Source organism: Thunnus maccoyii, chromosome 4 (assembly GCF_910596095.1).
Source record: "Thunnus maccoyii chromosome 4, fThuMac1.1, whole genome shotgun sequence".
Taxonomy (NCBI): domain Eukaryota; kingdom Metazoa; phylum Chordata; class Actinopteri; order Scombriformes; family Scombridae; genus Thunnus; species Thunnus maccoyii.
In genome coordinates this window covers 4,329,271-4,355,388 of record NC_056536.1, presented here as the reverse complement: position 1 = coordinate 4,355,388, position 26,118 = coordinate 4,329,271, and the positions used below count along the sequence as shown (strand labels likewise).

At 42.0% G+C, this 26,118-nt stretch overlaps 1 long non-coding RNA gene across 1 annotated transcript; it reads left to right on the top strand.

Moving 5' to 3' along the window:
* Positions 1–1,232: 1,232 nt before the first annotated feature.
* Positions 1,233–24,191, top strand: LOC121896259. The gene is made up of 3 exons (XR_006095948.1): positions 1,233–1,548; positions 2,434–2,516; positions 23,506–24,191. It is a non-coding gene; the product is annotated as an uncharacterized LOC121896259 (long non-coding RNA).
* Positions 24,192–26,118: the final 1,927 nt, after the last annotated feature.

The window sequence follows — 26,118 nt, the reverse complement described above, 5'->3', positions numbered from 1 at the left end:
GACCAACTGAGATTGCCATCCATAGACCTATGCTGCATGATGATTGAAATGCTAGGCAGCTGTGGCTCAGGAGGTAGAGCGGGTCGCCTACTAATCGGAAGAGCGCTGGTTTGATTCCTGGCTCCTCCAGTCCGCATGTCAATGTGTCCTTAAGGAAGATACTTAACCCCAAATTGCGCCTGATGGCTGTGCCATCAGTGTGAGAATGTGTGTGACTGATTAGATTACTTTTGATGGACAGGTTGGGACCTTGCATAGTGGCCCCTGTACCCATTCAGCATATGAATGTGTGTGAATGGGTGAATGTGATTCGTAGCGTAAAAGCGCTTTGAGTGGTCAGAAGACTAGAAGGCGCTATACAAGTACAGTCAATTTACCATTTAAGACATGTATACCATCTTTTTCCCAAATCCCTTAAAATCAACAGGGGTCTTGACCCCCTGTGAAGCTTTGATGACCCCCAGTGTGGTCAGAAGCGCCAGTTCAGGACACCCAGTTTGGCTACGTGCAGCAAGTCCCCTCTATTTATCTACTGAACTTAGTCTTGGATTAAGAATTCTGATTGCTGATAAAGCAAACAAAATTTTGTGTCATAATGTTCAAAAATCTGCACTGCAAAAATATGTAGGGTTCCAGATTGAGCTTTGAGGTAAAATTTCAAAATGTTTAGGTAAAATGACTAGTTAATAATCTGTCATTTACAGACTCAAAATAACCATCAAAAGGACTAACCATGGACTGCTGTTAAAAAGTTGAGCCCAGGAAAAGTAATGCAGGCTAGAAGACGCATGGTGCAGATAGAGTGTAAGTACAGTAGCTTAAGTATCCTGAGCAGGGCAGAATATAGGACAGTAACATGACACACTGAGAGGTGACAACAGATGCAGGAAAAGAAATAGATGCATGTGAATGAAGGGTAAATCAAGCTCAGACCAGACTAGTCAAATGGCAGAGAGAATGATTGAAATTGACTCCATTACCACTACCACCCTCACCTTCCTTGACACCCCTCTGACTCACCTCTCAGTCTTCCCCGCCTTATCCCTCCCACTCTCCCACCCACCCACTTTTACCCCCCAGCAGCACTTGGGAGGCTATTTTTTGCCACTCTTCACTAAATAAGGCCGTGGAGCATGGCTGCGCGAGTGGGCTGGCAGAGGGCTGCGTGTCTCCGGTTCTTACCTTGGTATAAAAACCCTGGGACGGTGGGGGTTTCCTCTGATCACACTGAACCTGTCACTTGCTCCCCCCTGACAGTGTGTCCTTTAGTGCCGTTCATTCGAACTTGCTTTCTTCTATTTTTGACTCTCCGTGGAAAAAATTTAAATACAAAAAAAAAAAAGAAAATCAAACATTGCTTGTACCAGTTGACCTTTTACCCCAGAACCTAACAATTTCATATTTCCTTCATTTGGGGTGTGCAAACTTTTTTTGTAGTCTTTCTTTCATCTCTTTATTTTGGAGGAATTGTTTTCATCAACTGGACGTCATACAGGAAAGTGACTGAGTGGAATATGGGGACAAAAGGACAAGAAAGGACAGGAAAATGTAAGAGATAATTGAGTGTACTCTGAAAAGCTTCCCATGCTACTACTCCTTTCTACCTACCTTTCTTTGTCTTTTTGCTCATCTTTTTGCCACCTTTTATCCATCCAAACTTTGCACCTGTGTTCTTTACCTCCCATTATGCTTTTTTCTTTCCTTCCCTCTTTCCTTCCTTGCTTCCTTATTTCTGTTCTTGTCCTTCCTTTCACTCTTCCATCCATTTCATCTTTCCCCTAACTTCCCTTTTTTCTTATTTCTGTCTTCAGCTCCCTTGCCTTTCTATCTTTTCCTTCCCAGTCTTTCTTTTTTCCACCTTCCCTCTATTTGCTTTTACTCTTCAGTCTACATTACTCCTCCTTGGTTTTCCTTACCCACATTCTCTCTTCAGTCACTCTTTCATTCCCTCAACCCCTCCCTCTCTCTCTCATTCCCTCCCTCTCCCTGATTTGTCCTTCAGCTCTGTCAGCACTCACTATCTCGCACCATCTCCTTCTCTGGCAGTCTGATCAGCTGTCTTCCTTCTAACTTTACATGGCCTGGTGTGGTGAGGAGGGACTGGCAGCTGACGCATTTCCCTTCCCAGCCATCACTTCAAATCGAAGCTTCTTACACAAACCTCTCAAAGTTTTATTGTTTCTTTTTTACTGGCCAATATTTTTTTCTCTCTTGTCTACCTGCACAGGGTATTATGTTTTTATGTTGTTTTATTTTTGTTTGGTCGGCCTGTTTTTTTCCCCTCCTCCTCCTTTTTCACCATAACCAGCGAGAGAGAGGCAAAGCAAGTCCCATGACCGTCTTCTTTTCTTTCCTCTCCTCTCTTTTCACTCCTCCTCCTCTCCTCCTCCTCTTCTCCTCTCTGCATCCTTAAACTCTCCATCGCTGATTCAGCTCCCAGGGAGGAGAGACTCCGCCTGCAGCGACCGCTTCACTCCATGTGAGCCACCATCCCTATCTGGACCACCTTTACTATGGTAGGTGTAGAAATGTCTGTGTATTTATTATTTGTGAAATGAGTGTTTTTTTCTGAGTTTGCTTACAGCATATATTTGTGAGTGTGTGTTTCTGTGTGTGTGTGTGTGTGTGTGTGTGTGTGTGTGTGTGTGTCAGTGTGCTTTATCCCAGCTACTTTCTCACACAGGACAGTTTTTTTTCTGCTCTTTGGAAAACAGATAGATTGTGAGTTAGGGAGCTAGAAGTCTTATTTATTTATCACTCCACTCCTTGTTAGAATTGTTGCAGCAGAGAAAGCATTACAACTGCAGCTTGTGATTTGCATGTTGGCAAAGAACCATCTCTGCACATTCACATGAGGTTAAAAGGTCAAGGGTTATCTCTGAAGTGTTACACTCAGGAGTGTTTTCTAATCAGCTAGTTCAGCCATATTGATATTCAGTGCAAATGATTTAGAATAAAAAGCGTCCTTACAGTACACTCCACAATTTGCCCTGTATGAAGTTTGCACAGCGCTCGAGTGTCAGTACAGTAAGTTGTCAACTAAAGGTAATAAACTTAGGTTTTTGCCTATTTTTATGTGCGTGCTGAATTTATTTGAACTTATGAATTCATAAACATATGACATATACACAAAATTATGTATATATGGTTGTCATTTGATATGAAAATTAATATTAACGTTTATTTTTATAAATCACATGAAATCTTTTTCTCTGCACTTTGTTTTTTTTTTTCTTATTAAAATTCTTTTAAATATCTTTTAGCAAATTATTGCATTGCATTTTGGCCAGCATATGAGCCACCCATCATAAAATATTTCCATATGTCAGTAGCAGAACCTGGTGTAGAAACGCATGGTGTTGCACAGGCCTGCACAGTGTGCTATAATTGCATGAGGAGGACAGGTGAGGTTTATCAGTAGAAACACCACGAGTATGCTCTAATGCGTCCCAGTGTTAAGCTCAGTGTTGGTGCGGCCATCCCAACAGGCCTCAGCTCTATCTATAGACAGGGTGCACACGTGTCACTCTCCAGAGAGAGAGAAAAAGAGAGAGAAATTTAAAGTAGAAGCGAGTTTCTAAAAGTGTCATGCATATGCTCCCATCCCTCTGCCCCCGCCCCGGTGCCCAGGCTAATTTTACCCAGTTAGCAGATACCAGGGAGATCAGTGGTGGTCAGCTGTCTGTCAAGCGTCCAGAGCCCTGACAGGCTTCAGGGTGAATTGCTTGAGGTGGAGAGGTGTCGGGTGTCCCAGCACAGCCTGGGCCTATGGGGGACAGCCTGCTTGGTTGTATATATATGGCGTTAACTGCAGTGACTATGAATGTTGAGAGCATACAGAAAGGAACAAGGTTAATAAGAAGAAGAGGATGAGAATTTATACAGTGTTTCCAATATATATCAATCTGTTTCCGACTGGTTTATTGGGATGAAACATGCTTTTCAATACCACCCTCTTGTAAAGATTACAGAAGTCATGCCAGACGTTGGCAAATTCCATCCATTTCCTGCAAAGCTGTGTGCAATGTGGGTGTATATTACACACTGTCCTTATCTTGCAATCTACAGCAGTTGGCTATTTCTCCCTGGAGAATTGTAATTCCTGCCTGGAATATTGTGACAGTGGTGGTGTAGAGGCCAGAGTGGATAGGCAGGTTAATTCTTTGCAATGTGTCCATGTCTAGTGCAGGCTTGAAGTGTGTATGCGTGTTCGCTAGTGTGCACATGAGCAAAACCCCCCTCGTTTACCAGCCCTGGCTGGTGATTTACAAAACCTTCGTTCCATCACTGGTAGAGAAAAGAGGGAAGGAATGAGAGAGGAGAGGACGAGTGTGATTTATGGAAGAGACTTTTAGTTTAATTACTGGGCGGGTAGGGCTGATGTGCGCAGCCCCCATGGCACTGGTTACACAGTGGTAGGAACACACAAAGGGGCTAGTGGGGGCTAAGCAGGATGACATATTCACATAGATTCTGAAGATGCAGTTGATACACTCAGGCAATTTGTCTGTTCAAAGCAAAGGACAAGACACAAAAGTCAAATTATATGGCATGGAAAAGCAATATATAGTACCTGTGCAGTGGACACACAAAAGGATATGCACAAACACAAGTGTGCAGACACATGGAAGAAATATTGACATAGCTGCTTTTACAAAACAGCAATTTCACACTTCACTGTGGAGTAGTCACGTAGAAAAATGTATCTTTTGTCCCTTGTAAGTAAAAAAATAGAATATTACAAATAAGAAGTGTGAATAATGTGCTGTGTCAACAGTTTTATAGAGATTTGATTACCTGTATTGTTCATTCAAGGTGAAAGGTTGACAGCTAAAGACAAAACAAAGACTTAATGCAGTTTGGCAATGCCAATGCTTCCAGGAGAAATGCATGCTGGGACTGGTGTCTGCCCTGTTTTTGTTTGTTTGTTTGCTTGTTTTTTTTTAGTTGTCACACTCTCTATGTCCTCAATATCATAACTGACCTCATATTAACTGAATCAGATATCTGAAGGGGAAGCCCAGTTGGAAAATTGCGACACAGTAACAGCTGTTCACCTGTAATTCAAACACACACACACACACACACACACACACACACACACACACACTTCACTCCAAATAACCCTTATATGCTTCCTGCTGCTCTGCCATAGGTTTTCTTAGCACCTCTCCCGGAGCCTTTATTAGATGTCTGACGTTAGCAATGGTTCAATTCATTAAAAGCGCGACTCAGCCTTTGTGCATTTGCCTATAAATTGGTATTGATCTTTGAGTAGATGGAGGGGGGGGGGGGGGGGCTGGGGGGAGGAGGAAACAGTAGAGGAGGTTGGGGGCTGTGTGTCAATGTGTATGTGTATAGAGAGGGTGGTTGCTTGTGGATCAGGGACTGAGGGAGGGGGCAGGTGGTCTCAGGTGAATGGGGTTCTGTCAGCCAACAAGGGCAACTGAAGACACACACACATACACATAGAAACACACATACACAAGACACACTGACATACATTTGCAGATTGACAGACAGCACACATGTACAGTAGGTCACACACATGCATTGGCATCCCTTTAGTTTGCTCTGGCTGCTCTTTCTCATAAACCTGTCCATGCACCACTCCACACATGGCATTCACCCTCATCACACCACTGTCTGCTCAGCATTTAGTTTGACTAAAAGAGAGGGAGGAGGGCAGACAGTGTGGTGTGGAGTGTGTGAGCATGAGACAGAGACAATGAGAGCACATGCTATATAGAGGGGAGTGGGCAGTCAAGGGGAGACTGCATAGCATGCTAGCCTATAGACTGCATGGGACAGTGTCTGTGTGCAAGAGGAGAACAGCACAGAGCGGGGAGAAAGAGGTAAAAGTGGAATTGCTCTCAGCGGCTGAGGACTGGTGGGACGAGCCGCTGCGCGCCGGACTAAAAGTTTTCTGTGTGAGGAAGAGGGAGAGATTAAGGAGAGGAGAGAGAGGGAAAGACAGAGAGAGGATCAGAGTGGGGATGTTAGAGAGACAGAGAGAGAGAGAGAGAGAGAGAGAGAGAGAGAGAGAGAGAGAGAGACTGCAGAGGCAGCACCTGGGACACAGACTGAGAGAAGAGAGAGCGAAGCACTTCTTCTTTCCAGTCTCCTTTCTTCTCTGCTCTTGCTTTATTGCTTTACCTCTTCTCTTTGGTGCATCGGCCCAGCTGAAGCAGGGGAGGAGGAGGCAGGGAGGAGGGGGAGGGAGAGAGGGAGGAGAGGTGGGGTTTCTATCCAACATCTGCCTGTAGGTAAGTGCAACATCTCCCTCATTTCTGCCCCCCCCCCCCCCCTCACTCCCTCTTTCCACTGCTGCAGCTGAACCTCTAAGCGTGACACTCAAGGTGAATCGCGTGCCGGGTGTCTGTGTCTGTGTGTGTGTGTGTGAAACTGCTTCATAATGTACAGTATGTCAAAGCAGAGCAGACACATGATCGCCAGACATTGTAGTTATGCTAGTGTAAAAAATGTTTCCTTAAGTGAGAAAAAAGGCAATGTTACAGTGTTTCAATGTTACAAGAGTGAAATATGGTTTCTGGGTGACAGTTATATATGTTGTTAATGAAACAAGGTGTGGATTAATCTGCGGGCAGTAAAGGTCTTGTGTCAATCTAAATTGAAAAAAAATCTTTTTCATCTTAATGATGTAATGAGGTTTGGTGGAAAAACTGCTAGACAGGTCAGAACAACAAAGCTAAATATTTTTTAAAGGAGTTACAAAAGTTATTGAGGTGTAACAACTGGCGTCTCAGTATGTTTTTGTATGAACAATTTGTTTTTGTACTCCTGAGTTTGTATGTGTGTGTGTTTACCTGCTTGTGTGTACTCAGTTTCTATCTAAGTCACTAGTGTATGGAGGGACCCTGAAGCCAGTGCCATGGGGGATCAGACAGGGGCTTATGTGCATTCAGTGGTCAGTGTGGATCCTGATTCAACATCTTTTTCTTCCTCGTTGAGTGGGTGTGTGTCAGGAGGGGAGGAAGAGGGGTGAGGAAGAGGAAGAAAAGAAGCTGGGGTGGAGGGGCCTGATGCGCCACCAAGGACAGTGGCCTGCTTGGGGGACATACTTCTTTATATGCCCATATGAACAAGAGCAACTATGGAATGTAAAGAAGTATGTATCCCAGGTTAGGAAAAATTACAGCGCTGCTTCTGAACAAAATTCAAACATTTAAACGGGAAGAATTTGTGCTTTGCAAACATGACTGAATCTGCAAACTGACTCTATGGAAACTCACTGGATAATGTGTGTTGTGTGCTTTATTTCCATATCATATTCCCAGGTGTTCTGTATGCATGCTTCATGTACATGTGCAGTGTGTGAACATACTTTGTCTGCCCTGTGTAGCCCAGTTGAGTCCAGTCAGCTTGGTGCTGCAGAGAGATGCATACAGTAGAAGACTGTAGATGCAGCTACAACTCCAGTCAGCATTTTCCTCTTGCCCACAATAGATTTTTGGATATCTCTTTCAGTCTGTTCTTCTGAGTTTATTTGCGGAAAAGCAAACATACTTCTTTATACTCTAATGGCAACGGTTTCAAGAACGTGTTCTGCTTTCTTCGGAATACTCCTTTTCTGTTATTTATCAGATTTTTGGATTGGATAGTGTGAATTCGCTAATGCTACAAAAATACACACTCACACACATGCAAACACCAGAGGCAGACAGCAGTTTCCAGTAAATGGTGCAGTGATTAAATGCTTGCTAATGGATAGCACAGTCCAAGAGGATGGTCAGAAAGAGGAAGAAGCAGAGACTGGCTGGTGGACTCTTAAGCTCAGATGCCTGTCTGTAGTCACACTGTCTGGATCTGGGCTCAACTTGTTGGGCCTGGTTATGAACACTGCATATTTAATGTAGTGATCTTGATCTAAATCAGTCCTTTGTGTGATCAAAAATATGCAGATCCTTTACAGCAGTCTTTGCAGCTCCTTGTTAGATCTTGCTCTGTGTGTTCTTTCACTCTCTGTGACACAGTACTTGAAAATCTGAAGAGCAGTGTCTGTTTTGGGAAAGTTTTATGTCTTTTGGTATTTACTAGATAGCTGAAAGAGGGAAAGTGAAGCAAGAATGAGAAAATGACTTATGACGGTGGTTCTGAGTCAAATCTACAGTGTCAGTCTACATGATATCTATCTCAGTCTGCTGAGCCAGCAGAACACATAGGTGCCACTTTGTGTGTGTGTGTGTGTGCGTGTGTGTGTGTTTGTGTGTGAACAATGACTAATCTGGATGTGATTTGGAAGCAGGTATGACAAGTGTGTCAGGTTTTAGTGGCCTACTTTGTATATAAATACTGTATGTGACCTAGTTAGGATTTACCTGTCCCTGTTTAGGTGTTATTTGGGCCAGTTTCAGTGCAGTAATTTGGCCCTTTTCAGGTGTACACCCCGGGGCACTGTGCCAGAGCCGACAGGGATTTGCAGTTGGATTACACTTTCTGTCAATCTTATCTAATCTTAGGGGGGTTAATAAAGGAGAAGAATCGCTTTGTTTAGAACAGAATTGTTTAGCACTACAATACATGCAGTCAGACAGTGTGTTTCAAAGCTAATTAAGCATCAATATGAGAGACAGGTCTAATCTTAACAGCTGCAGATGAAGAGGCCATTGAGATAAACAGTGTCCAAAAATGTGTGAAACACACTTCAGCGAGGAACATATTCATAAAGCTCCTCAAACATAGAAAACGTGTTTGTGAGTAAGTACAAGTGTGCGTGTGTGTTTTTATGTTGGGGGGGATTTATTGCAGTGATTTGTAAGAACCAGAGGGAAAGGTTGTTGTACTGTGGGAGAATTCAAAGATAGAAGGACACAGTGCTGAGGGTGACAGAGAGAGAAGGGGGGATGACAAAAGGGAAACAAGAGAGCAGCGTACACTGAAGTGGGATTGGAGCGTAGGGAGTTGTGGCGAGTGAGCGTGTGAGATGAGGCGAGTCGAAAGAGAGGCAGAGAGAGAGAGTTACTGGATTGATGATGGTGTTCAGGGCTGGTGTGTGTGTATGTATGTGTGTGTGTGTGTGTGGGTGTGTGTGTATGTATGTGTATGTGGGTGTGTGTGTATCTGTGTGTGTGTGTGTGTGTGTGTGTTTGTGTGTTGGATGGGAGGGGGCTGGGCGGGTATTGTTCTGTCACTTTGCCTGTGTCAGCAGGTGGAAGCTCTCATCAGGACATTAAATATGCAACAATGCTGACTGCGGCACCGTGCTGAGACAGTCAAAGCTGGATGACTAGGGGGGCCCCACTAAAAGTAAACCAGCCGCACCATTTTGCCTTGCTCCACACTAGACAGCCATCCATCCACAGACAAACACACACAGAGACCTCTGGTGTCTCAGGGCTGCCCTGACCCTCCCTCCCTGCTCTCCTTGGCTGGCTTGGCGGGTAGCCGGCTGGTAAAGCTGGTTGACTTACTGGTTGACAGACTGGCTGGTTGACTGGTTCCCCCATCTGGAAGTCCACACAAGGGCAAAGGCAAAGCTAGTAATCCACAGGTCCAGTGAGGGATTAGCAGTAGTTACATACAGATCAGTCATGTGGAACATTGACTGTAACGACCGAAGAAATCTGAGTCTGTGAATGAAGAATTTCATGCAAAACCAACTGTACAGCTGTAGTTTAACATGATAATGAACATGGTAATATAAGGGAATGATTGATTTTCAACTCTCTGTCAACACATAATAGTTGCTCAACCTTACTGAGTTCATGAAAGATTTTAGATTTACTGTTCCAAACACCTGTAGAGTGCCTACTTCTCTTATCCAGAGAAAAAGACTTGTTTTAAATTTCTGGTGCATATGAAATTAATAGACTAGCCTAGGAGTTAAGGCACAGACCATGAACTACAACAGCCCTTGTTTAAATCTGGCTGGGGACCTTTTTTGAATGTAGTTAAGCATCTCTCTCTACCCTCATTTCTTGTCATCTCTCTACTATAATTTCTTGAATAAATGCATAAAATGTCCCCTCAAAAAAGCAATAAATAGAAGAAGGAGAAGATAGGGTAGTTTGCAATTAGTAGTCCTCATGGCTGAACAGACAAAATAGGAGCATCCCCAATAAAACTTTGTAGAAAATGTCTTTCACCACAGTGGTGATGATTCAGTGCTGGACAAATTAAAATAGATAGGATGTTAAAAGGAACCATTTTAAAATAATTGCAGGTATTTAGGGTGGTATTTTTTGATGGCAATACAAACATGCAAGAAAAATGTGGTGTTCATGGAAATAAACATCGTGTAGGTGTGAGGCTGGAAGTGTGGTTGAATAGTAATGGGAAATGAAAATTAAGCCTTTAGCATTTACATAGAGTTTCTGTCTGATTGTGTGTGTGTGGATGTGCACAAACATAAAATCATGGACTGTTAGTATGTATCCATGTATACCTGTATGTGTGTGACAGAAGAGAAAAAGAGGAGATGTGCGCAGAGGATGGAGGGATGAGATTGTAAAGTCAGGCATTTTATATTAAGTGTCAAAGTTTATTACCGGGATTTTTTTTTCTTCTGTTTTAATCATGTTTATAGTAAGTGTGCATCTCTGGCAGTTCACGGAATATAATAGGGGTAAAGAGTAATAGAAGTTGAAATAGATGCGGTGGAGTGATAATGTATGTGTCGTTTTGCCCTGATACAAGGACACAGACACAGCCTATTATATCCCCTCCTATGTTTATGTCTCTAAAGTGAATCTCAGGGGGAATGTACATCTGAACCCCCCAAAGTCATCTTCCAATAATAGGAAGACATAAAATACACAAAGAAATACCGTTACATGTACTGGTGTAATGTAAATGAAATGTGTAGATAGACAGACACAAACACACTTGGCAAGTTGCAATAGAACATATGCTATCAGCAGCAGCAATAACAGCCGCAGTATTGATTTATTCAGCTGTTTATGTTCTTTTTTCTAATATGTCCACATTACATGGACATGGTGTGTCTGTACTGAGAGCAGTGGCTCACTGATTTGTTTCTCGCACTGTAGAAGCTGCTTTTATTTGTAGTATCAGTGATGGGCTGAAGCCAAGACAAATGTGTAATTTCCCAGTTTACACTGGCAGGCTGCTCATGCACTCAGTCATCACAAAACAATAGTCTCTTTGTTAAAACAGACACTAGGCTTATTAGTGTGTCAAAGATGGAACATGATGGTACTGTAGCTATCCCCCTGAAATCATGACAAATTACTGCTAAGAAAGAAAGAAAAAAGACAGATGACATCAGATGAAAGAAAAAAGATAAAGTCCTGATAATAAATTACTTCAGAAACCTAATGAATTACTCATAATTATGAGCCTTAAAAGTCAATTAGTCATTTGGCCCAGCATTTTAATGTGAGAATGATGGTGCATCAGTTCAAAGAGAAACTGAGAATCAATTAAGAAAACACAGCATAATCAGAAACCAAATTACGATTTATAATTTAGCAATTAAGTCATACATTCTCTGTGAGTGGGTCAGAGTCGAAGAGCCTCACCCTGCCAGACACACACACACACACACACACACACACACACACACACACACACACACACACACACACACACAAACACACAACACACACACACAGTGTGCCTCCAAAAAGCCGATCAGTCCCTATGCTGGGACAGGGATCAATGTTGAGGTAATTTGTTTCGATCAATTAAACAGACATCTGCTTGAATTAGACTCCAATTGACTGCAAAAGGCCCAACCCCTTCCCATCCGCCTGTGCTTATGTGTGTGTGTACACATGCACGTGTGTCCTTCGTGTGGACACAGCAAAACCACAAACATATCTCTAAAAGGTGAATAATTCCTCTACAGTGCATAATTGATTAGAACAGTTCTAGGACACCAGCTGGATTTGTAAATTATTACATCATTTTGCAGTTTATTTCCTCATTTCCTCCAATTATACTCTTTGCCAAACACGTTTACGTCTTAAGATGCAATGCAGAGAGGAAAAGGAAAAACTTCATCTGGAATGAGCAATGCCAGGGGCAACTTTGACACTTGTTTATTGTTTATGGTACAAGGAGGGAAAAAAAGAGGGAAAAGACAGTTGTATTAGCCCAAGTCTAATCTAATGGCTCCCACTATTGTTCTCTGTACATCAAGTTATGTTGCCGACACTAGAGCCTGTCCATTACTGTACAATACAAGGAGAGAGGGTCTGCTCCCTTCAAATGAACACACAGGATAATTGTTATGCAGTGAAGCTATGAAGCAGAGGGAAGTAATTAAAGGAACAAGGGCATGGTGGTGGTGGGCCGCACCCCCCTCTTCAACATCCCCACTGTGCTACTGTTTCTCCCTGCTCGCTGAAGATTACACACACACACATACACATTTTCACACGCAGGTTACCCTTACATTGACACCCTCATAATTACTGCCAGGGTTTACAGTCATCCTAATATTCTAATTACACTCTGTCTATGTTTATAAGGTTGTAACATTTACAATTTTATGACACAGTGATTGTCAGTTGACCAAAAAATGAGAACAAAGCCCCCTGCCCCCTTCTAATTCTTTGTTCTCATAGTACGATATCACTCACCTCAGAATAAACACTCCATTTTTAATTAGTTCAAAATACATTATGACAGAAAATAGTTATAGGATATTTTTGTCCTTTCATAACACAGCCCCCAACCTCAGAGCACATGCATCCATCTCCTGCAACATTTCAAGAATATATTGCCTGCAGAGGCATCTCAGGGAAAATATAAAATAGAGTCTCAGTGATATATCTCATAAGGTATAACTCGAGATATAATGCATTCCCGGGCAGATTGTTATTTCCATTACTGTTTATGAGAATAGTGAATGAGGACTGTGTGAGAGAGTGTTCTGTAGGTTCATTTTTGAGAAGTGATCTGAAGCAGAACTGGAAGGATTGTTAAAGCCCCTGACAACCAGCTTTCAAATCTTGAGTATTTCAGTTTAAAATTAGTTTAAGTCATAAAACATTTATGACTTAATAAGCAATTTTTAAAAAATTCTTATGATTTATTTTTGTGTTACAAACACAAAAAAAGCTAATCTGCTTCATCAGGACTGTGTGGGTGTAGTTTGATTTGATTGACAACATGAGGTAGAAACCCCCAGAGCTGTCAGTAGATTTTGATTTTTAAAATGCTGCTAAATCCTGATTGGTGCATGGAAATTCACCTTTTTTACCAACTCAGGCCTACCCACTTTAAACCAGTGAGAAGAGCACAAGCAAAAGCACAACTACAGAAATCTCTCATGTGAAAAAGTAAGCAAGAAGCTTAGTACAAAAATAGGTTTCAGTGCCTTTAAGGGTTTTAAGAAGTAAGTAATCTATAATTTTAAGTCAAGCGTCATTCAGAAGATCATATTAATCAACTAATGTGTGTGAGTGTGTATGAAGTGTATGAGCATACTGGACAACAGATGCATTGCCTTTTGATGTACATTAGTTGTGTTTGACTGTGTCTGTGTCATGTGGCTATATGTGATTTACGTGTAGCATGTCCATGCCTCCATCAACCTGCCAATGCTAACATGTCTTCTATCGGAGTGGGGCCTCATGCATCCATTTCCCTTGGGCCTACCAGAGGAGGAGTGTAATTGGGAGCAGCATGCAGGAGTGCTGAGTGCCTGCTATAGCCAGTGATACAGGATGATAGCGAGGCAAACAGGCCAAGAAAGAGAGAATGAGTGAAGCAGCCAGCAAGGCTGAGAGCGAAAGCAGTGGAGTTCAGCTGGTAAAATGAGCCTGTCAGTCAGGGAGTATGTCAGTCAAACAGTGAGTTAGGCAGGGATGCGCTATGAGCATTCCTACGTCATTGTACTTGCTGCTCAGAACTTGTTTTATTGACAAGGAAAAGATAGAGATGGAAATAGAGGTTGGTGTTAGGAAGGGGTTAAAGAACAGAAGACAGAAACGAATAAGGGAATCGTTGTGATGTAAAGGCTACATTAGAACCTAAAAATGTGTGAAGGGGTCATGGCTAACAAGAAAAGCGAGGAACAAATGATCAATAGGCAGAGAAAAAGAGGAACAAAAGAGAAAGAGGGTGGGATCATAAAGAACCTGGATTACGCAGACAGAAAGAGGGAGTCAGTTGCCAAAAGTAAACCTCACTAACTCATAAAGAATTATGTGTTGTGATCTGTTCCACTGATTGTTGTGTGCTTTGAGATAATTGCCTCCATTTTGTTGCACAGAGACTATTACAGTATATGATAGCTGGATTACTATCTGTAACAGTGGGCTTTACACAGCACCAGTAGTGCTGTATCAGCAACAGAGTGTGCTGTAGAAACTATAGGTTTAGTGAACAGCATGAGTGGGCTGTGTATTGGCCTAAGGCTATTGTAGTAGTTATGGTCTCCTTTCGTGGAATTCCACCCAGTGGTGTGAAAACGTTTTTCCCTGTTGGGTCCAGCAACATCAACACATCACCTCAATGGAATCAAATCTGGGAACTGTAATTTTTAGCAAAAGTTACTCAAACAGTATTAAATACTGCTGTGGGGTTGTTGGGGATCATTTACAGCGGCGGATTAATACATATTTGGTGCTCTTTGTTTTTGAGCAGCAGGACGGTGTGTGTGGGATTGAGTCAAAATAAACTACAGTGTGTGTGTTCATTGTAATAATCTCAGGCTGTGCAATAGTGTGGCTCATAAATGTGTTTTTAAAAGGGTTTTTTTTTTATAATAATATAGAATTATATATATTATAATAAATACACTGAGAAAAATATTTATCCTTTAAGCAGTGATGTAGTTTAGGGTTAATTCACATAAAGCACTCATTTTTTTAATGCAAGCTGACAAAAATCATTGCACTATGAATTGAGAATATACATAACAGTAAGTATCATCCACTTTAGTGATGATGAAGTCATATTATATGGTAAAAATGCATAAAGTAGTTTTTGTTTGTTTTAGTGGTGATTTGCATTATGGTGCCGACTGAGTGGAGGTCAGATTTTGATCACTTCCATACTGACTAATCCATCATATATTGTTAATTCTAATGATAAGAAATGTAATATAACTAATAAAAGCAGTGGCATGCATGTTACTATATTACACACAAACATGTTCGCTGAGGCATTGGGCTCAGTGATGTCATGACATGAAACACATGTATACTATAAGATAGATTGAGGCAGTGTTACTAATGGTAAATAAGTTCCTAATTGCATTAAACAGTTACAGTACATAACATTACATAATGCAACATTTTCATGTTGCATTATGGTCATGGTGTATTTTCCATTTGATCTGATTTCCTTTCATGCGTCTCCACTGGTCAGTCTGTGGCCAGACACACAGCTGAGAGGACCACTCTAAGCTTCATGATGCCAGGCCGGGTCAGTGCAGTGGCAGGGAAAGATGGAGAGAGAAAAAATGAAAGAGAGAAACTCTTGGACTCTAGTGGTTTGTTATGAGAACAATAAAGCTGCAGGGCAGAGGGGGAGTTCTGGCCTGGCTACAAAGTCCCTAAAGGAGTAGAGCAGAGGAGAAAGTGGAAAGAAAAGGGGGGAAAGTTTGAGAAGCACAGTGTTGGAAAATTTATTCAGATGTTTTACTTAAGTAAAACTGGCAATACCACAGTGTATACTCCAATACAAGTAAATGTTCTGCATTAAAAATCTTATTTAAGTAAAAGTGTTACCGGCAAAGTATACTTTAAGAATCAAAAGTATAAGTGCATTTTACTGTTTTAGCTGTTTGAGGTGGAATTAATTTTAACTGCAATTCAATGAATCATACTTAATGTATGTAAAGTCTTAATCTGCAAAGTAACCAATCACTACAGCTATTAAATACATGTAGCTGAGTTAAAAGTACAATATCTGTCTCTGAAATTTTTGACCACTTCAGAGCAGTGGAAACAAGCTGTAAACTCAAGATTGACATATCATCAGTGTTTAAAGTTGATATAGTGAACGTATTAGCAAGCAGTTGCTTACATTCGTCAGAAGCAACATTAGCATTCATTCAAAGTCATTCACTATCTTTTTAACTCTGGTTTGTTCTGCAGCAACTGAGAGAAATACCTGGCATTTTAGCTGCTAAATGCTCCGCTATGTTCAACAGCTAGCTGCTAACTTTGCCTGTTTTTTGTTCTGAACAGGTAGTGTACAGTGGGTTTATCAGAGGTCTTTTGCTGAAAACGGCTGCCTGTTGTGTCTGGATACGACGATGATGAGAGCAGTGAGAGTGAACCAAAACAATAGTAAGTTGTGGGGCATAAAACAAAAACAATGAGCTGGAAGATGCTAAAATGCTCTGTAGAGCTGAGGGGAACTGCAGAGTTTGGGGGGGATAATTCTTTGTGGGTTCATCACTGCAAGAGCCCCCTCTCACATACAACTAGTCATGCAATCCATAGTTAGGATAAAAATACTTATTGTAGCCACTTTAAGTACATTACTTGTGTATACTGTATATACTTACCAAATTACTTCCCACCTCTGGAAAAGTGAATATTAAAATTAAATGTTTAATTTACAGCTAAATTATTCATCTTTTACCAACAGTTGATAAGAAAATCAATATAGAGTCCTGGCCACACTGCACTTTAGACTCCTTCCAGCCCTTCATAGTAAACTGTATTTTGCCTTTAAGCCTAAAGGCTTTGTTGACTTAGTTTAATCACACTTACCCATCCCGACACATATATCTTCACACAAGCAACCAAGACGCTGATCTGACACAGATTCTAATCATGATGTCTCTAACTAGCTCAGGCCTCTTTCGATCCCCATTGTCCCAAGTTAGAACAGAGCAGTCGTAATGAAGCCTCTCAATCTCTGTGCATATATAGGCTTAGAAAGAGCGGGTGTCCAACTCTCTCACAATAGAAAGCGTGTCAGCTGGGACTATCTTTATGCCTGAGCTCCTCTCTGACTTAAACTGCATTGGATTTTTTGTTTCACGACAGAACGTATATCAAGCGTGCCTTTGTGGCCCTGCTTCGGCCTGTAATGAATGCAGGGCTAAAAAATACCTAAGTGGTGGCAGTGGTTCGTTAAGGGAGGGGATGGAGGGAGCAGGGTAAGAGGTGGAGGAGGAGGAGGGGTGTTTGAACGTGCTCAGAGTGTGAATCAGACTGCATAGGTAGAGAGAGGAAGGTGAAGACAGAAGGCAGGTCTGCTGCGGTTTGGCAGCCACTGCACATGGATCATGACATCATTCCCTGACAAAACGAGATGACGTCTTCTCCACTTTGATATCTTTTTCTGTGGAAAAAAAAAGAAAATTCAAAAAGTTCCTTTCAAAATGAAGAGCCTGCACATGTAAAACTATTTCATTTAATTTCCGCTGTGCCCTTCATTCTCTTAATCCGATCTCCTTTCACTTGAGAAACTGAAGCTTTTCCCATCATTTCTTGCTATCCGAGCTGTCTCCGTTTATCTCCCTTTGTTCTACTTTGCCAAGAAGTTTAGTGACAGACTGTGTGCAGGAGTTAGCTCTTAGCAATTTTTATATCCTTATGTGAGTTTATGAGCAGATAATTACTGATATTGGCTGTCCCAAGCATCTTTAGACACCACCGCTTCCATTTAATTTTCTTAGCTTTTTTCTTCTCAGCATTTTATATCACATAAAATCGGATACAGCAATGCTGGCGTTGTCGCCATGTTTTTAATCTCATTAGAGTTATTGATGGTGAGTTACTGTGTTGAGGACAGGTCTGAAGGGCAGTTAAGGCTGGTAAGACGACACATGCACATGTAATATGCGGAGGTCTCCTTACTGAACAGTGTTTTAGCTTGCACACTCTCTGGAAATATATTTGGTGAAATTACTGGATAAAGTGGCTCATTAAGGACACTTACAGTGTGACGAATTTCACCTCTACAAAGTCTAAGAAAGACAAAGTCCTCAAGAGTCCAGTAAGGTTATATTAATCAAGAATACATACTCTGGTACTTTTTTAAAGGTTAAATAAGTGTTAAGCCCAGTTTACATGTTGTGTTCATCTACAAATAAAGGCAGATAGGGGAGAGCATGTGAGGGAGGAGAGGATATAATTAAATATATCATCTAAATAGGTATTGATCGTCTTAAGGGTGTTGCCATTAGATTAAAAGGTTAAGGAATAAAACCGCTTTGAGAATTAAATCATTGTGAGGTAAAATCAAGAGTGGTATAAGATAAACACCACAATAATCACAAAGTATGAGTGCTGCAGACACACTTAATGATATCCTATAGACACATTAAAGATGCTGTCAAGATGCATTTAAGGACCATAACCGAAACTGGTCACAGTAGTTTAAACAAATCTACTGGAAAGATAGTTTAGGTTGGATGCACTGTTGATGAAATATCGCCAGAAGGTCAAGCAGGTAACCCTGCTGTTTATGTATGTGGAGATACTGTCAAAGTTGCTCCACATTATGAACAACAGTGTGGACGTAGCTTTAGAGATACCATCATCATAAGCTACAGTAACCCTGAGACTGCTGCTGACTGATAAGGAAAGAGTTCACCACTCAGGTGCCATATGGTAGGCACAGTATGGCACCTGAGCCGAGCAGCCGCACAAGGTCAGGAAGTGTTTTTATCTGGCAGACATGTTTTATCTTAAGGGAGAGTACAGGAGTGAGGAAGTGGCTAAGCAGAGGATAAAGGGTCCTGTTATGCTCCTGTCTCCTTCTCTGATCAACCAATCAGGCACGGGAATAGTGCTGAGTCAGCTGCTGAGTGCTGCTCACGTCCGAATGCAGGGGAGGAGGGGTGGTGGTGGAAGAAAAGCCAGCCAGCCAGTGTCTGCAGTGGACTGCAGTAGCATTAGCACTGCTAACCTCATGACAGGGGGCCTTCGCTGGGGGGGGGGTCTGATGGACTGTTATTTTACACCACTTATGCAATGCTCATCACAATCCTATAGACAATCAAGATTCAAGATTCATTATCATTTTATAACACAAGATTGAATAACCAAATGTAGTTTGTAGTCCCTTAATGCTACTCACAAAAACAGAAATTATATAAATGGATTAATTAATAACAAGTCATAAAAATGAAACTATTTTTTATATTGGAGTGCAGAGGATGAATTGAGGAGTCTCACAGCCTGAGGAAAGAAGCTGCTCTGTAATCTGGTGGTACAGCAGCGGATACTTCTGTATCTCTTGCCAGGCAGGAACAGAACAGGCTGTGGTTGGGGTGGGTATTGTCTTTTAGTATCCTTTGGGGTCTGTGCAGGCTCCTCGCCTCACTGATATCACTGATGCTCGGTAGATGGGTACTGGTGATGTTCTGGGCGATTTTAATCACCCGCCGCAGAGCCTTCCTAAGTTGGGCCATGCACATCCCATGCCAATTTGAGATATGTCCAATCAGGATGCTTTCTATTTCTTCTCTGTAAAAGTTAACAAGAACTTGGGACAGGAATTTTGCCTTCTTAAGTTTCCTTAAGAAGTACAATCATTTTTGAGCCTATTTTACTTGGGTGGAGATGTGTGATGTCCATGACAGGTTCTCTGTGATTTTGATACCCAGGAACTTAAAACTGTTCACCTGCTCCACCCCAGTTCCACTGATGTAGACAGGGGTGTGTGTCTTTGCCTACTTTTTTCTAAAATCAAAAATCAGCTTGTTGGTTTTGTTGACATAGAGCAGTATGTTGTTCTCTGTGCACCATTCTGCAATATTTTTGATTTCCTCCTGATATGAACTCTCATCATTGTTTGAAATTTGGCCGATGATGGTGGTGTCATCCGTAAACTTCACAACAGAGTTCTCTCCATATCAAGGGTTGCAGTCATGAGTGTACAGCGTGAATAGTAGAGGGCTAAGCACACAACCTTGGGGGGCTCCGGTGTTGAACACTAGAGTGGAGGAGGTGTGACCACCAATCCAAACTGTCTGGGGTCTGCTTGTGGGAAGTCCGATATCCAGAGTGTGGTACTCAAGCCCAGAGTGTTAAGTTTTCCAATCAGTTTCATGGGGGGGGATTGTATTAAATGCTGAGCTGAAATCAACAAAGAGCATTCTGGTGTAGGTGTTATTTTTAAGGTGTGCGAAAACTGAGTGGAGAACAGTGGAGATGGCATCCTTTGTGGATCTGTTGGTTCTGTTAGCTCCACCCTAAATGTTGGCACTCAGTTTGATATATAGATCCCACTTTTCCCTCTGCCTCTAGTCAGTGGGTAATTAGCAGGAATAAATACAGCCAGCCATAGAAGATAAAGTTTACAGCCTGACCACAGGTCAACTTGTTTCATTACTATAGTGTGCCTTGCATCAAGGTAATTACCAACTGGCAAACATCATCAGACATGCACAGAGGCCTTCATTAGGATGGTTTGTCTAAATCTGCTTAATTTAAATGCTGCATTATAGAAGATTATTGCATTCTAATTGGATTTTAATGGTTATTTTGTAACAGTGGCCTTACAACAAGAAAGTGGTGCTGTCAGAGTTTTTCCGGGCCTTGCCCTCCCAAAGCGTGTCGCTGAATGGAAAGCCATGTCCTGACAGTCAGTCAATCAGTGAGTCACTGAGAGCCACTTTTCCTGATAAGGAGAGAGAGAGCTGAGAGGAATACAGAGAGAGAAAGAGACTGAGACACAGAGCATGCAACATGGTCAGCGAGAGTGAAGAGGCAGAGTGAGCGATGGGAGTTGCGGCAAGATGTGTTTGTACAGCCCTGGTGTCAGGCCATACATCTGAAATGAAAATATCACGGTGAGCAAGAGTGACAGAGTCCGCTGCGGGACTAGTTTCAAAGTGTCACTCGTCTTGCGAAGGCTGTATATAGTGGTGGGCTGGCAGCTGCTCCATAACACCACCTCTGCTGTGTAAGTCTCCCCAGGGACGCCTCACACCCCGACTGACCTTCCCACCATGACTCCCTGACTGTTGTTACCACTACGTCTCTCCCTCCCTCTCTGCTGGTGTCCAGCTGTCCCTAAACCTCATCCCCTCCTCCCTGTCTCCAATATAAGGGCAAGAATGCAGCGGGCAGCACAGTCCCAGAATAGACAAGTAGCCAGCCTATCTCCAACCATGCAGTCAGGATGACAGAGGGCACCTACAGCATCCACACATGCAAGAGTGCACACTTGCAGCGCCACTTATCCGGGCTATAACTCTTGCTCTGCTAAACTAACAAACGCACAACACCTCCATTTATAGTAGTTTTTATCTTAATGGAGCACCTTATAGTTTAATGTTGAAAGAGCGCTCACCAGTGAAGCTTTCAGCAGGCATCTGAGCGAGGTTAATGATAAAACGCTGCGAGTGTAATGATTCTGTTTGAAGTTGGATCTGAGTGGAGGTGCACAGGGTGAAGGAGCGTTGCCCATTTGATAAGTGTGTGGGCCACAGATTGCTGGAATAAAGCGCAGACGGTGTAGTGAAGGGATTCTCTCCCTAATCTACTGAAAATCCTGCTATGAAAAGGATTTCATGTGCAGGGCTTTCTCCTCTGAAGTTGATATTCACATTTGAACACACACACACAGAAGCTTGCCGACCAATACGCAGAACTTACACACTTGCTCACAATGAGAACACTGTCCATGCACATTCACACTTACACTTTGGAGATAAAAAATAGACATGAACAGCCGTGCAGGTTATATGCTCGGAAGCACGGAATACACACATTCACATTAACTCTGTACACACACACTCACACACACACACACACACACACACACACACACACACACACACACACAAACACACATTGCAGTGCTTCATGTTGCAGATAGAACAACAGCAGCTCTGGGACAGGTAGAGAATTCAGGCCATACTAGCTCGTCCTCTCCTTGTCTGTGTGCTACTTCCCACTTTCTTCCTCTTGCCATTCTCCCCTCCGTTTCCAGCCTCCTTTCTTTTCCTCACAGTTTTTTTCTCAGCCAAGGATGCATCCCCCTCATCAAAGTCTCAGGTGACAAGTTTATCTAACAAAAGGGAGAGAGAGATAGGAAGAATGAACAGGCCTTGTCTTGCTCCATGCTTCCTGGTATGCACTGCTTGTATTTAAGTATTTATTTTTTTAATGTAATTTGTGTGCAGTGAGGCTGATGTATTTGTTATCTAGAGAGGGGTGGATAGCTTTGAGACAGGACTGACAATGCAATCTCTCTCTCCCTCTCTCTCTCTCTCTCTCTCTCTCTCTCTCTCTTAAATACTGGTTTAAATACTAACAGGAGCACATCAAGGGAAATTCATGAAGCTGAGAATTACATTTTGGTGAAAGCTGTAGCAGTACACAATCATGAAAGAGAAATTATAGTTAGACAGATATCACATTTCGTGATATTAAAGAATAAGGCCAGTAGCACTGTAGTTTTTAGCAGACATTACTCAAGGAGGAGTAAAAAGTGCATTTGTTGAGAACTATTTTCAACCGTGGATTAATACACATTTCTGAGTATTTCTGGCAAAACAAAGAGTTGAAAGATGCTAGGCTCTGTACAGTTGAGGGGAACTGCAAAGCTGGGTGATAATGCTCTGTAGATGTTTCACTACAGTGACTCCTTTCACATTACACAGTCATTTGATCCATTAATTAATACTGAAATATTGATTGTTGCAGCTTAAGCTTCGAACATCAGTAGTAATGTGTAGGGAAAGTTGTAATCTACAAGGAAAGATACTGTGTCTGATTAGATATGTAAAAAAAATTAATGATCAGAAAATATCAGTCAGTTGTGCAAAAAATATCCAGACAGAAAATATCAATAGCTTGGATTCCGGGGCCAAGACTCTGCTTTAACAGTTTATTTCCTAATGATTAAATGATTAGCTAAGCTAATTGAACTAGGAAATGAGTAAATTGCTGCAAGGACAAGCAGAGCCGTGCAGTTAGCAGGAAGACTGCTGAGTACATCATCTCTGCGCCCCCACGTTCAGGCGGGCAGCAGGGCTGAACCATGCATGGGCCAAAAAAACTGAAATACAAGTGATCATGGGAAGAGAAGAGATTGGAACAATGAGGAAGTTTGTGTGTGTTAGTGTGTATGTGTTAGAATGAGAGGAGGAGATGTTCCACATAGCACTAGAGGTCAATGAGTGTTAATTTTCCTGCTGTCTTGCTAGCTTCATTAGCAGTATTGGCAGTTAGGTGATGAATTCATTGTTTTCTCAAGTTTGTCTGCAACCATTGTTTATATGTGTTCTTCTCTTATCTCTTAGGGCCCTTCTCCTTGTTTTTCTCATCTCTTTTTCATCAGCCAGAATGTTTTTTTCCCCTTCTCTCTGTATCTCCCTCTCACATGCACATACTCTCGTCCTCTTCTGTTTTTCTTCATCTTGTTTCTAAAAAAGTCTATTTCTTTTTTGTATATTTTTGTTTCTTCTATGCAGTAACGTGCTCCTTCAAGGGCAACGTCTCCTCCGATAATCAATGATTGCTTGCTATGTGTCTGCATGTTTGGGTGTGTTTTGTGCATGCATGTACAAATGAGCGCATTTTGAATGAGCAGCTGCTTGCCTGGACAACCCCTTTTCTTATAATATCTTCCCTCTCGCTCTGTTTCTTTCAGGTCTCCATCCAGATTTGTCTCCTCACTTCCTCTTCCTCTTCAACTCTGTCCACCTTTCAGACCAGGCCCACCCCTAAAATGCTTTGCTAAAGCTGGTAAAATGGAACCAAATCAACTGTTCAATGGATTTGGTCCCCTTCAACCAGCTGTAGCTGTGCATTGATCACTGCGAATTATGCACACACACTTGGGTGGAGGGACAGAAAAGCAGTGGAAAGACTTGAGCTAATTTACTGGAAAACAGCTTGGAAAATCTAAAAATTGAAGCTACATTAGCTTTCTGCACAGAAACAATTGGACTGTGATGCAGAAACTCATCCATGGATAAATACCCAGCATGCACCAGTTACTGCATGGATTTATCTCTATCAAACAGATTACCCAAAAGGCATTGAAGTCATTTGCTAAATCTGAATAAAACAAGCCAGGTAGGTAATTATAGACGCTGAGATGCTGTATCTTGGTGAATTTGTACTTTGTTACATGCTGCTATAAATGCATTCTCCTATGGAGACTTTTTTATTGTACTTTGTAGATTCTGAAGTGTGTGTGCAGAAGTGTGGTATGGTTGAAGAGCTATTGAGTGTAAGAACAAATGCTGTGTAAGAAAAGCACTGGTGCATTTTTGTGTGTGCATGCATGTGTGTGTGCCATTGACTGCTAATGCACATGTCTGATCAATAAAGCCTCATCCTGAAGTTCATATAAACTGCTGAAGTGGTCTTTGCTTTGAAGTGTGGTCTTATTGGGGGGGGTAGTAAAACATACAATTTGATGGTGGTTGAGAAGAAGGAAGCTTGTGGATGGAATTTGACTGAGGACAGAAGAAGACGAAAGGAGAAAGTGGGGAAATGATTTTTAAAAAGGGGGAAAAAGTGGAGATCAAGGATAAATTTGAGCGCGCCCAAATGGATCTGTCTGGTTCCACACACCCTCTTTTCCTCCTCTCTTTAATCCTCCTCTCCTCCTCCTCTTCCAGCCACTGTATCGCCCGCTGTGCACAGCTCTGGAGGTGTGACAGATGTTTTAATGTGGCTGCGATTCCTTATCACCACTCAGCTGAAAGCTCCATTTGCCTTGGTCCACCGTGATAAATGGCAGGCTGAGGCTGAGCGGAGAGAAGACGCTATGCTTAACGAATGGGAGAGAAGGCTTTTCAGAGGCTGAGGAGGAGGAGGGATGGGGGGGACGCAATGAAGATGACACACGCTGCTGGAAATGGTGGATGTGGTCATTTTCTGTTTTTCATGTTATGGGTGTGATGAGCAGGTGAGTAATTATAGGACAGGAGTGTGTGTATGCAATTACAACTGGGATGAAACAGTGCTTGTCAGGAAGCGCTGCTGCAGAAATGGAGAAATCAAGCAGAACATACACGTTACAAATAAATTTGCAAATAAACAAATAAACCAACATTGGTTTTGATTAAACCTTGGTGTGTTTACAACCTGTTAAATCTGTGGGATTATTGAAAAGTCGGTGGCATTACATCTTCTCAATGTTTCAAGTGAGCAAAGAGAAGAAAAACAAAAAAAGGGCAGAAGCTATCCATCAAGACATCATACCTCAACCTATGAACTATGGACACATTATGGAAACACACTGCTGTTTCTCTAAAATGCCTCTGACACAAAGGACACACCTACATGGGTTATGATGAAGACATGTGAGCTGCAAGTCAAAGCAAAAGGACTACACTTATCGGAAAAAGCTACAAGCAGAATCATTTTTGATGCCATAAAGAACTTTTTAATATGTCTAATTTCCTAGTTTAACAAAATTATCCTACAACTCAACATCTACAGTTTGACCTGCACAGTTGCAACTCCCGACCTGAATATTGAAATATCTTTCCAAAGTCAAAAGGTCATAACAGATGACATATCACATGACTTACAAGAAAGACATTAAGCAGGTCAGTTTTGCACTGAATTCTTTTTGAGAAAGCACAGTCTTAACAAGGTCTGGAATGAGAGATGATCGAGCTGCTGCTGAACACACTGGTCTATCGTGGCATATGATAACACTGCCCTTTACTGTCCATCAATTTATTTATCAGCCCGCTGACATTGGAGAGCAAGGAGCAATGTGCCAAGTCACATAAAACAATGGGAGACATTTTAATATAGAAATTGAAATGGAGGTTATAGGGATCAAAAAAGGAGGAGGTACTTTTGTAAAGTGCTGTGTGAGTGCATATGTCTGTGAACATACTGTAGCTGTGTGTGTGTGTGTGTGTGTGTGTGTGTGTGTGTGTGTGTGTTAGTGTGTGTGTGTCAACATAGTGCCAGGCCTCATCATTCACACTGCATTGATGTTTGACCACATTCATCAGCACTGGCTGACATAGCCCTTTAAAGAAGGGATGGCTCTTTTTCTCAACTTTCAGTCTCTGACTACTCTCTCTCTCTCATTTTGTTGGCTCCTCTCTTGAACCTCTGCTAATGTCCTCTGACTTTGAACTTGTTTTCATCTTTCTTTTTTTCCTTTTTGTTATCATCCTTCACTCTCACCTTTTTAAATCCAGTCCATGATATCCTTTTCTTTCCAAACTCCTCACCTCTAGGGTTAGGGTTAGGGTTAGGGTTAGGGAACTGGTGGACGCTTCGTGGC